The following is a 13,484-nucleotide window of genomic DNA, read 5'->3' on the forward strand; positions in this document are numbered from 1 at the left end:
ACGGGTGGTGGGGTACCGGATGTCAGAATCTTCGCCCTCTCGGAGAAAGTGGAGGTCGCGGAATGGCCGAGGACTGGTTAGTCACCGATGAAGAGGTTGGCGTCCAGTGCAGGATCCATTGGCCGTCACCCAGATGACCTGTCACCACATAAATTGTTAATGCCAAACAGCATGATCAATCCCTCACACTGACTACATGCCCATTCTCCCGCAGGATCTCCATCTGTCAGTGCTGCCCATCCACGGTGGCATCCCCACCCACACCACCACCACCGCCTCCCAAGAGAACATCTTGGAGTGGTGCTCCGAGGAGACCACCATATTCGTGGCACATCTGTCATCCCCACCCTCCACCAGCGCAGGTACACACATCACGGTGGGACATGTTAGTGGTCAGTCTTCTGGAGAACAATCTGGTCAACACCACACTGCTACTGATGTCCATCAGGGGGAGGCAGGAACCCCCCCCACCCCCGGGCGAGACAGCAGTCGGAGGGCTGCTGGATCCCAGGACCCAGCTGGATCCCAGGACCCGGCTGGGTCCCAGCCTGATGCTGAGCCTCAGGACCAGGGTTACCCGGAGCTGATGGAGACAATAGGGTGGCCATGATATTCAGAGGGCGATGTCAGCAACACTCAAACTCCTCCGATTGGAGGAGCACTGAGACCAACAGCACTAAGGTTGCTAGTGGAGAGCCTGGTTCATGAGGTCAGCAGCATGGCTGGTGGCGTCCAAGGCATGGTTCAGTCGGTGACGGCCATGGCAGCGCACCTCGACAGCATGTCCGACTCATTGGGGGATATGGCCCAAAGGTGGACCTTTCTGAGGTGGTGCGGAGCATGTCCCAGTCGCAGGCTGGCATTGCCACAGTGCCCAGAGCATGTCTTGGCCACTGGGGAGTATCGACGAGGGTGTCGACACTGTGCTGCAGACATTGGAGAGGCGCCAGGACTGGCAGAGCCAGGTGACACAAGGGCAGCCAGGACTCAATCCAGCTGCCCCTCCGTCCGGAGCTGACCTCCGGGCTGCACAGGCACAAAATAGGTAGATTCGCCTTGCTTGCTAAGATCTGGAAGATTACAGATTGGCTAAAGCTATGATACTAACTACAGATCTCCTGATAACACAACTATTCACTATCTCGCCAACAACTGACTCCCTGAATCAAGAGTATCATGTGATCCATGAGTATGCGCTTGATTGCCATCTAGTGTTTGGATGTAGTTACAGTACATTGTAAATTATTCTTACAATATACATATTGTCACATCCCCCTTCCTTTGAAGTAGTTTGGATATGCATACTTACAGTACATGATGCATGTTGAGTGTATACATGGTTTCACAATATTATTGTCCATCAGTTAACAATTTTTTTTACAAGTTAAGTCTGTTCTTTTTCCTGAGATGTGTAAATCTTTTCAGTTCAATCTTGTCTTGCAGTTGTGTTTGGTTGTTCCCCATTGCTTCTGCATGGCGTATGTTCCAATGCTACTGTTGTTGTGTTCGCTGCTGGAATGATGTCTGACATGCTGTTGGAGTTGCTTTGAGTAGCTCCGTATCTATGGTGATGTTTGGAAATGTGGGCTGAATCGTCTTTACCTTAAGAGGTTCGCTGTGGTTTCTCCTCAAGATAGAACCTTCTTCCGTTACTATTACAGAGGAATGTGGAGCTGCCTGGCATATGACGTGTGCCATGCTCGACCATCCGTTTGGAAATTGTCCTCTGACAGTATCACCTTGTTCTAGCGGTGATAGATATTTTGCTGTTCTATCACAGTACTTTTGTTGTTTCCGTTTGTTCTGTTTGATTTTTTTGATTGCGTCTTCATTTTCAGCATTTGATGCTGTAAGACTCGGTAACGGGGTACGTATCTTCCTGTTCATCAGCAACTGTGCTGGTGAGTATCCTGTCGCAAGTGGTGTCGCTCTGTAGCTTAACAAAGCTAAGTTTGGGTTGCTGGTTGAATCCCAAACTTTCTTCAGTAACTTCTTGGCAATATGCACTCCCTTCTCAGCCTTTCCATTAGACTGCGGATGATGCGGGCTAGAGGTTACATGATGGAAGTCATATTGTCTGGAAAACTCAGTCCATTTGATGCTATCAAGACATGGTCCATTGTCACTCATTACGGTGAATGGGATGCCATGACTCGCGAGTATTTGTTTCGTAGCCTTGATGACTGCCTTTGAACTTGAGTTGGGTAGCTTGATTACCTCAGAATAATTTGAAAAATAGTCAATCAAGTATTCTCTTCCTGGAAGGAAAAACAGATCAATGCCTACTTTCAACCTGGAGTTGAGACGGTTTCGTGCATGGTCATTGCTTCCTTTTGTTGATGGAACCGGTTCTTCTGACACTTTTCACATTGTTCAACTAGGTTGTTAAAGTTGTTGTTGATTTCTGCCAGTACAGGAACCCACAAGCTCTCATTTTACACTTCTCCATCCCCAGAGAGCCTTCATGCTCCTTATTGAGGATCATTTGTCGTACAGAAGTCGGTATTACGATATGATTTTGTCTGAGCAGAAACCCGTTGACACTGCTTACTCCTGTTCATATGTTCAAACAAGTTCCTTTGGGCCAACGATCCCGCATGTATCTTAACTTGTGGATAATTCAGGCTAGTTGGATAGTTTCGTCCTTACTTGTTCCCTCGTTGCTAAATTTTGACTTGTCGTCAGATACAAGTAGGTTCTCTTCGATGAGGGTTGCTTGAGTTTCAATGAGCAGGATTATGTCTGTCGTCCCTGGATGATCGGTTGCACGCGATACTGCATCAGCTACAACTATCTCCTTTCCTGGTGTGTAGACTAACTCAAAACCATATCTTTGAAGTTTCATGACCATTCTCTGTAGTCGTGGAGACGTGTTGTTTAAATTCTTCTTTTTAACGGAGGCGAGAGGACGTTGATCAGTGAATGTGGGTAACCCATACACGTAGTTATGAATTTGTCCATACCCGTGAGTAGACCCAAACATTCCTTTTTAATTTTCACATTCGGTTGGTGTCATCGCTCTCGAGGCATATGCAACCGGGTGCCATAGCCCTTCACTTGTCCGCTGTAATCTTTGCTGGCATCTGTTGAGATCGTCGTACTGCTTTTCGGATCGAAGAACGACAGAACTTCTGCAGTGAATGCTCTTTTCAGATCAGACCACTCTGTTGAGTTAATCAGAGCAAGTGAACATGATGTTCTTTCGGATAAGCTGTCTTAGTGCCGTGGTGCGTGATCCATATTTGGTATGAATTTCCCCCAAACATTGACAACACATAGCATCCCTTGGACAGCCTTTTGCCTTTTGGATGTGGCATTCTGGTTATGGCTGCTATCTTTTCACTGCCTGGCTGGACTCATTGAGCTGATAGTTGATCACCCAAGACAATTAGTCTGGAGATGCCAAATTGGCATTTGGCTCTGTTCAGTTTGAGACCAAACTTTTCAATGCGCTTCATGACTTGCTGAAGTCGTTCATTATGTTCCTCTTCATTTGATGTGGAGATGCCGGCGTTGGACTGGGGTGAGCACAGTAAGAAGTCTTACACCAGGTTAAAGTCCAACAGGTTTGTTTCAAACACGAGCTTTCGGAGCATAACTCCTTCCTCAGGTGAATGAAGAGATGGGTTGGGTTCCAGAAACACATATATAGACAAATTCAGGATGCAAGATGATACTTTGAATGCGAGTCTTTGCAGGTAATTAAGTCTTTACAGGTCCAGACAGAGCAACTGGAGAGAGGGATAATCCCAGGTTAAAGAGATGTGGATTGTCTCAAGGCAGGGCAGTTGGTAGGATTTTGTAATCCCAGGCCAGATTGTTGGGGGGGGGGGAGGGGGGTGAATGTAATGCGACATCAATCCCAGGTCGAGGTTGAGGCCGTACTCATGTGTGCGGAACTTGGCTATCAGTTTCTGCTCGGCGATTCTGCGTTGTCGCGGGTCCTGAAGGCCGCCTTGGAGAACGCTTACCCGGAGATCAGAGGCTGAATGCCCTTGACTGCTGAAGTGTTCCCCGAATGGAAGGGAACATTCCTGCCTGGCGATTGTCGTGCGATGACCAAATGATTATGTCATCCGTGTACATTTGCACACCCATGATACCTTCAACCATCTGTTCCATAGTCCAGTTTTAAATTTCGGAAGCTGAAATCATTCCGAAAGGCATTCTGTTGAAACAGTAGCTCCTGGATGGTGTGTTAAATGTGCAGAGTTTTTTTACTTGCATCATCTAACTTCAGTTGCCAGAAACCCCAGGACAGGTCTAGTTTTGGCATTTCACTAGTAATTTCATCCCCTTTAGGAATTAGGTAGTGTTCCCACTTAATATTCTGATTCCGATCCTTGGGATGGATACAGATTCCCAGGTCACCATTGGCTTTCTTCACACAAACCACAGAACTGACCCAGTCAGTTGGTGCTTCCACTTTGGTGATTATTCCCAATGGCTGCATACACTCACGTTCCACTTTCAAATGTTCCCGCAAAAAAGCTGGCACCCTCCTAGGTGGATGAATTGCTGGTTTGGCATTTATTTTCAACTGGATTTTGTATTCAAATGTTAGTGTTCCCATGCCATGAAAGACGTGAGGAAAAGGGCAGCATAGTGGTTAGCACAGTTGCTTCACAGCTCCAGGGTCCCAGGTTCGATTCCCGGCTTGGGTCACTGTCTGTGTGGAGACCGCACATCCTCCCCGTGTGTGCGTGGGTTTCCTCCGGGTGCTCCGGTTTCCTCCCACAGTCCAAAGATGTGCAGGTTAGGTGGATTGGCCATGCTAAATTGCCCTTAGTGTCCAAAATTGCCCTTAGTGTTGGGTGGGTTTACTGGATTATGGGGATAGGGTGGAGGTATGGACCTTGGGTAGGGTGCTCTTTCCAAGAGCCGTTGCAGACTCGATGGGCCGAATGGCCTCCTTCTGCACTGTAAATTCTATGAAATTCTATGATTCTGAATAATCGCCTCAATCTGGTCATTGCAACTGGATGAAATCGTGTCCGAGCTGTAAATGCGTTTCACAAGCTGCAGAATCTCACACGCCTGAACACCAAGTAACGATGATCTATTTGGTTCAACAATCTCAAATTTAATTGGAATTTTTTCTTCCTTAACTTCGAAATTTAAATAGCAAGTACACATTGTGGTTGTCGAATTGCCATTATAATCTCTCAATTGACAATCATTTGTGCCAATCACTGGTTTTATTCTTAATCTGGCTATATCTGCTTGATTGATAAGGTTGGCTCTTGTTCCGGTACCTAATTTTGCAATGATATTGGTTCCATTTATCATCAAAGGAATTGCCCAGTCATCTGTATTTTGACTGATGGAAATTTGTTTTAAAGTTTCCAGATTGGTAATTTTTGGATGTGCTTTTTCAATGCTTTGTACTGTTTCAACAAAGAAGGAATCCTCTAAGTCAAATCAATTTTCTTCTAAGTCAGGTTTGATCAATTGTTTGAAATTTTTTTCAATGCTAACTTCTTGCACAGCTCTTCCGTTGTTTACTGTAATAAGCTTTTTAAACTGCTGCAAATTTATTCCCGATCTTCATTGAGATGCGTAATGGTTTAGCTTGTGGCATTTAGCACAGGTTCTTCCATGTGCAGGGAATTTTTAAATCTGATGCGTGTTTCCACACCTTCTACACGTAATGGTGTTCGCAAATTCATTCGTAAAATGGTTGCAGTCATTCTTAAAATGGCTGCCATCTCGAGCACGTTTATTTTTAGGTGCGCCAATGGAATTAATGGCGTCGGCCACGCTGTTGGCTTTCGCACCACTTTCTCCGACAATCATTTCTGAAAATCGTTTCCTTGCAAGTTTGCTTGCTCTACACATACTGATTGTGCCTTCTAACGTCAAATCAGACTCTCACAATAACCTTTCTCGCAGTTTGTCACTTGTTACTCCGTAAACTATCTGACCTCGCAGAAGCGAGTCCAGGAGAATCGAAAAATGACACATCTGCACTTTAAGTCTCAGATCCGTTATGAAGCAGTCAAGCATTTCACCTGCTTTTTGCACTCTTTTCCTGAACACAGACCGTTCACATGTTGCGTTTTGTTGCACCTGGCAGTCTTTGTCAAACTTCTCGATAACTTTGTCGTACTTTTTAAAATCTGCCTCATCCTCAAACTGGAACAAGTTAAAGATTTCAAGGGCTTTCGAGCCAGCCACAGTTAGAAACAATGCTATTCTGCTCTGGTTGCTTCGAGGTCTGGGGCAGAGATATACATTTCAAACTGCAGCTTGAAATTGCATCAATGAACGTCTACCTTACCCGAAGTACGATGTTGCCGTGGAGTTTGTAGACCTTCCATCTCGCTGTGACTGGGATTTGTTTCCACCTCGTGGTTGATGTCTTGCAAATTTCTCTTTTCTTTTGGTACCTTTCTACTTATCTTTAGCGTGCACACCTGGCACCTTATGATGTCCACTCCTGGTGTCATGTGATGTCCTTTGATTTCTTAATGAGGATGGCTTCGAAGTCTAGTGTCCCACAAAGAACATCAACCTATGTTTTGAACAAAGCTAATTTATTAACACTACAAAGTAGATAGTTTTGTCATGCTTGCTAAGATATGAAAGATTGCAGATTGGCTCAAACTCTGATACTAACTACAGAGCTCCTGATAACTCGACTATTCACTATCTCGCCAAACAACCCACTCCCCGAATCACGAGTATCACGTGATCCATGTGTATGCGCTTGATCGCCATCTAATGGGTGGATGCAGTTACAGTAAATTGTTAACCCTTCATTATTTTTACAATACACATATTGTCACACCACCCCCAGGTGGTGGGTGTGAGCGAGAACTCAGCAGACAGGCAGGAGTCAGGCTATGGCATAGATTGAGGAGTACCTGCGCTCAGCTCTCTGCAGGTTACCATCATCCCCCTGACCTCGACAGTGACCCACTGACAGTGCCGACACCGTCCCATCGTCCTGGAGATGTTCCACAGACCCTAAGAGGGTGGACCATGGATGTGGGGGAGGGGGAATGGGTGGGGGGGAAGGGAAGGGGGAAGGGGGAGGGAGTGGTGGAAGGTGGTGAGGGGAGGTTGGGGGAGGCTTGCCGGACCCTCGCCACTGCTGCCTTTCCTCCAACCTCCAGCTGGTCTTACGGTTCCTCCCCGGGCTCATCCTCCAGCCTGTTGTTGAAAACTCACCGCTATTCTTAGAAGTCCCCCTATACGAAAAAAGGCCGACATTCTAAATAGTGAACAGGGATTCTCACTCCCTGGCACCTATGCAGGCTTCGGTGGGTGCTATTCAGGTCAAACTATATTTTCAAGTTATCCCCCGGTATAACCCATACCTTCACCAAAGATTTCATCTACTTACCACTTAGTAGCATCGATCCTGGGTCCCGCATTGCTAAGTAATTAAAGTAGACTTAGGAATAACCACTGTTTCAGGTTAACATTTTAAGTTCTTTCCTCAAGTCCAATTACCATGAACCTTAGCTGCAGCCGCTCAGGAAGGTAACACAATGGCTATATCCGTGTGTTCCACTACCTCCAAAGCATTTCACTTCCTTGGGGTAGCAGCACCGTAAAAGCTTCCTCATGTCCCTTACAGGCAGCACACAACTCAGTCCATCAGTAACCAGAAAGGTCCTTCGTCCATCACTGGCTGTTAAGTGTCCCATTTTTCTGACATCCAAATTGCTTTCCGTTTCTCATTGGAATGGTAAATCATGATATCTTGTACCACCCACTGATTCCCTTGCTTCATTAATTTAAAAGGTTCAATTGATCCTGCTTCTATTCCTATCCACATTAGTGTCTAACATTGTCCTGAACCATGTATGTCTGCCAGCCCCTGGTGTTCAGGAGAGAATATCTTTCTGACAAATTTCCTTCAAATCCCTTTCATCTGTCATCATTTCCCTTACAACATGAAAGTGTATATTTTCCATTACAATATTTACAACATAATATGCCAACAGTATTTGCAAAACCACATCGAACTGTCACATCTTCCAAATAAATTCTCCATATTGTTAAATACAGAGTAAAAAAATTAAGTCTTATCTTCACACATTACTCATCACCTAACCGCACAAATAAACTGTGTGTAACAACTTTACATATTTGCAACTGTTATCACAATTTCAACACTAAAAATAAAGTACAATATTGACACATCCCTTCGTGGCTTTGGGACCAATAGTCATTTTATACTAAATATGGCGTGTAAACAACATCAATATTATTCATGATGTTCCATGCAGTTAAATCAAGAAAACACTAAACTACCACTATTCCCTCTCTATTAAAACATTTACACAGTGGAGGGCACAGCAGACCACCATGAAGTGGGTAACCCCCTGGGCGGTGTACCGCAGGGCATCACCAGAGCGGTCAAAGCATCGGAACCATATTTTGAGGAGTCTGATGCACCGCTCAATGACATCCTAGGTGGGCGAATGGGCCTCGTTGTATCGGGTCTCCGCATCGGCCACCGGCCTCATTACCCAGGTCCTCAGCGGGCAACCCTTATGTCTCAAGAGCCAACCGGCCATCTTGGGATGGTCCTCGAAGAGGCCGGGGATGTCCAACTTCCCCAGGATGTCACCGTTGTGCACACTCCCTGGGAAGCGTACACACACGTGCATTATATTGAAGTGAGCTGGGTGTTCAGGGAGTGGAAATCCTTCCTGTTGATGGAGGGCACTCCCTGATGGCCAGGTGAGTGCAAGGTACCCTGGGCCTGGGGAATCCAGTACATGCCGAGAATCTGCTGCCCGGGCATCTTGCTGGGCTGGTCCATGTTGAAGTTTATATAGTTTGCTGCCCAGGCAAACAGGGCTTCCCTGAGCTCATGGATGTCTTTGTAAGCTGCAGCTTGTGAGATGCCACACAGGTCCCCGCTTGAGCCCTGGAATGATCCTGAAGGGTAGAGGTTCAGGGCTGCGGTGACCTTGACGGGCACCATGAGCGGGTATCTTCCTCCTCCACGTGGTGCCACGTCCGCAAAGATATGGCACAGGTGCCACACCGTCTCCTTGTTGAGGCGGAGCTTCCTGCGGCATATGCAGTCCGTCCTCTATTTGAAAGACCGGCAACTCCTGTCACCTTGGTCCATGACCAGCCTCTGCCTCTGGGTCCCTTCCTGGCCTGATGGGCGGCCGGGTTCTCTGGGTGTGGAGCGGGGGCACATGGGCCGCAGCCTCGAGTCTCTGTCGACACTGGACCTGCCTCCTTCAGCATCTGGCCGCCCCACCTGCCAGCAGCACAGTGAGGGCAGCCTCCGCGGGGTCCAAGTTATCATCCAGCCCATGTAATATCTGTGAGGCATTGCACAGGGTGGGAGACTGACAGCCAGCAATGCCCCCCCCCCCCCCCCCCCCCCCCGGGACCCTCCATTCCCCCATTGCTCACCCCCACCCCCCCAATTTCCTGCCATCCAACACAACCTGCCCACCACCCTTGGCCACAGTAGGGGCCCCTAGTCACCGGACCTCAGTCCCTTTACCCAGACACCTGCACAAACATGACCTGGACCGGACGCTAGTCCTCTCCACGGTGCGCGCACCCACCCTCTGGTCGCTGAGGTGTCCCTGGGGCTGGGGTCCAGCTGTTGGGTGGTCAGATGTTGGCTGCTGTGTGTGTGGTGTTGCCTCCCGCGGTGTTCAGGCATCACTTTCTGATTGGGATGCTCGGCAATGACTCCTACATGCTGCATGCCCCCCCCCCCCCCCACCCACGGGAATACACTTGGGATGTGTGAAGTGCTCACTTAACCATGATTGCCAATTCCCCGTTAGCAACGGCCTTCAGCCACATGGCCAGAGGCCTCCGCGGTCAGTGGGGGTTACGGGTGGTCGGTGGGGCAGACGGGCAGGGACTGAGGTTGGGATTGGCTCCATTATGGGTACACATTATGGGACCTGCGGGCGCTGGGACCCCACCCCCCCCTCCTACAGCCCAGGGGTGCCCACCCCCCCCCCCCACAATGGCAACCTATCCTCCAATTGAGGCCCCTCCCCCATGGGGGCTCCCCCCCCCCCCCCCCCACCCCCTTAGCTCCCGGGCTCACTGCTCGGAATCAATGATGGCTACTCACCTCCCCGAGTCCCCATAGCAGCTATTCCGCCAGCTTCACGTTTTCAAAAAGATGCACTTTCTCCCCGTGTGTGCGTGGGTTTCCTCCGGGTGCTCCGGTTTCCTCCCATATCCAAAGATGTGCAGGTTAGATGGATTGGCCATGATAAATTCCCCTTAGAACCTACCAAAGATTAAGTGGGGTCATGGGGATCGTAGTCCGAGGTAGGGTGTATTTTGGGAGGGTTGGTGCAGACTTGATGGGCTGAATGGTCTCTTTCTGCACTGTACGAATTGTATGATTCTATGATGTCAATGCATCTGAGATCGTACAATTCCACGGAGACCAAAGATTTATTAGTGTGAATTATGTTACATCTGCAGCATACACAAATAGCTTTGAACCATCAATTTCCCATCTGTACTGGCTTTGTAGCTTTAATCTCTTCATTATGAAAAGTTTCACACGGAGCATTCTGCTGAGCTATCACAGCATCTAAATTGCTATGAAAGGTTTCTCTGCCTGTTTGCACGTGCATCACACACACATTGTCACTGTATAACACATTTGTAACTTTGTGGATCGGTCCCTATTAGCCACTCGATAACATGACGGTGGCACAGTGGTTAGCACTGCTGCCTCACAGCGTCAGGGTCCCAGGTTCAATTCCGATCTCGGTTAACTGTCTGTGCAGAGTCTGCACGTTCTCCCCGTGTCTGCGTGGGTTTCCTCCGGGTGCTCCGGTTTCCTCCAAAGATATGCAGGTTGGGTGGATTGGCCGCGCTAAATTGCCCCTTAGTGTCCAAAAACGTTAGGTAGAGTTACTGGGTTACGGGGATAGGGTGGGGGTCTGACCCTAGGGAGTTGATCCTTCAGAGGGCTGGTGCAGACTCGATGGGTCGAATGGCCTTCTTCTGCACTGTCGTGATTCTACGATCGATGATTCTGACCAGATTATTGCTCAATCTAGTTTTAGTCGGTAAAATAGTAATTCTTCGTTATTTCCACCCAGCCTCCCCCACCCTTATTAGTCTTACAGCTCTGGAATATTACCCAGCAACTCAAAGCTCGTTTCCCTCATTAAGAACAAAACCTTTACTGAGGCCCATTCAGATTGTCACAACTCAGTTCCGACCACCTCCCATTTGTAACAATTCCAGTTCCGCCATTTCTGCAGTCTTTAGCTCTACACTCTTCACTCCATCCCTGCTTCTGAAAGTGGCTATCAGTTAGAGAATGTCCGATTCACAGCAGCTACAATCAGGTACAGCAGTATGGTCAGTGGGAGTGTCAGCAATGTCCACTTTCTGAACTCGAGAGTGTTAACGCTGTACATACACTTCATGCAATGTGACATCTTCCGCTTCAGATAGTTAGGCAGGAAAGGATAGAACTGGAGCCAGTATTTTACATGTGCAAACTTTTATTTACAGAGAAGCATGCATGGCCAAATCCCACAATCCCAGTTTCAGTCTGATCCTGCTATAGGATCAACATGTGAGTTCTCAATTAATGCCCACCAGCTGAATACAACCATACACCCAATTAATTTGTCATTAACATAATACATAGAACATACAGTGCAGAAGGAGGCCATTCGGCCCATCGAGTCTGCACGGACCCACTTAAACCCTCACTTCCACCCTATCCTCATATGCCAATAACCCCTCCTAACCCCTTTTGGCCACTAAGGGCAATTTATCATGGCCAATCCACCTAACCTGCATGTCTTTGGACTGTGGGAGGAAACCGGAGCACCCGGGGGTAACCCACGCACACAGGGGGAGAACGTGCAGACTCCACACAGACAGTAACCCAAGCTGGGAATCGAACCTGGGACCTTGGCGCTGTGAAGCCACTGTGCTATCCACATGTGCTATCGTGCTGCCCTAAACAATATTTACAAAGGATAGAGATTTATAATTCAGTTGTACCCAACAAACAGGAGAAAGTTTTCCCCATTTAGTTGAACTAATGCCTAAATATTTAAATCATATTGCAGAATATTCTCCACTTGACATGATTGCAAATGGCAAACAATTCCCTCTCCCACCCAGAAATCATCAACACATTGAGAAATCTTTCAAAGGTTGTTTTATATTGGTGAGTTGAATGTGGTTTCTATGTCTTGGGTATAGCCTTCCCCCCCACCAGAGAACCGGCAGAACCCCATGCTAGCTGTAAGGGTGAAGCCTGAGGGTGTCTATCAGGCATTTCTCTGACCAGTGGTGGGCTTCCCATCTGATCAAGGCCCATGGATGTCTGAAAAACCACCCCCATGAGCCACCAGCCAATCAGAGACTGGCAGCTCTCCATTTCCTGTAGCATCACCATCGCTGTTACTTCCCCACGGCCCCACCACGGGACTGACACCCGATCCCAGGACAAAGTTGTGTGCGGGTGGGGGATGTGGGTCACGGAAAAGCAGTTACTGGACAAGGGAGAGGGGGGGGGGGGGGAGCAGAGCAGGGAGGGTGGCCTGGAGGGGTGTGGCCTGCGGGTGGATTGAGAGAGGGTGGCCTGGGGGTGGGGGGGAGGGGGGTCAATGGAAACAATTTTCAGTGCCTCTCTCTTGCCAATGCTGGGTCACCCTATTGAACACAAAATGCCTGCCAGGAAGTGAGCCACCCTGGCTCCATTCACAAGGCTAGAGGGACACCCAGGAAGCAGGAAGATCTGTACAACTCCCGTTTAATCCCTGGCCCACCACTATATTCTGATAGGTTAATTAGTGTCCAGATGATTAACGAGTCTAATTGCTCATCCACCACCCGGATTCCCGCAAAGGGCCATTTCAGCCAAAACCTCATCGGAATCATTTCCCTGATCCGGTCTGGCTGCCAGGATGGCATTGCCGGGGGAAGGAGCCTGAAGGGGTGGGGCCGGAAGGAGCAGGGCCTGAAGGGACAGGGCCTGAAGGGGCAGGGCCAGTGACAGGGGCAATAGGGAGACCCAATGGGAGGGCAGGGTACACCGATGCCAGCGATCCTGGGGTGAGGAGGGTTGATGTCGGCGATCATTGACTGGGGGGGGGGGGGGGTGGTCCAGATGTCCATTGGCGGGGTGAGGGGTCTTTTACATCATTTCGAGATAGAGGTGCCCTTTTTAAATGATGCCTTGATCTCTGTAATGCTTCGGCAGCAGGGTAGCACAGTGGTTAGCACAGTTGCTTCACAAGTCCAGTGTCCCAGGTTTGATTCCGGCTTGGGTCACTGTGCGGAGTCTGCACGTCCTCCCCGTGTGTGTGTGGGTTTCCTCCGGGTGCTCCGGTTTCCTCCCACAGTCCAAAGATGTGCAGGGGTAGGTAGATTGGCCGTGCTGAACTACCCTTAGTGTCCAAAAAAGGTTGGGTGGGGTTATTGGGTTATGGGGATAGGGTGGAAGTGTGGGCTTGTGTAGGGTGCCCTTCCCAAGGGCCGGTGCAGACTCA

This window comes from Scyliorhinus canicula, chromosome 3, assembly GCF_902713615.1.
Source record: "Scyliorhinus canicula chromosome 3, sScyCan1.1, whole genome shotgun sequence".
In the NCBI taxonomy this organism is placed as follows: Eukaryota; Metazoa; Chordata; class Chondrichthyes; order Carcharhiniformes; family Scyliorhinidae; genus Scyliorhinus; species Scyliorhinus canicula.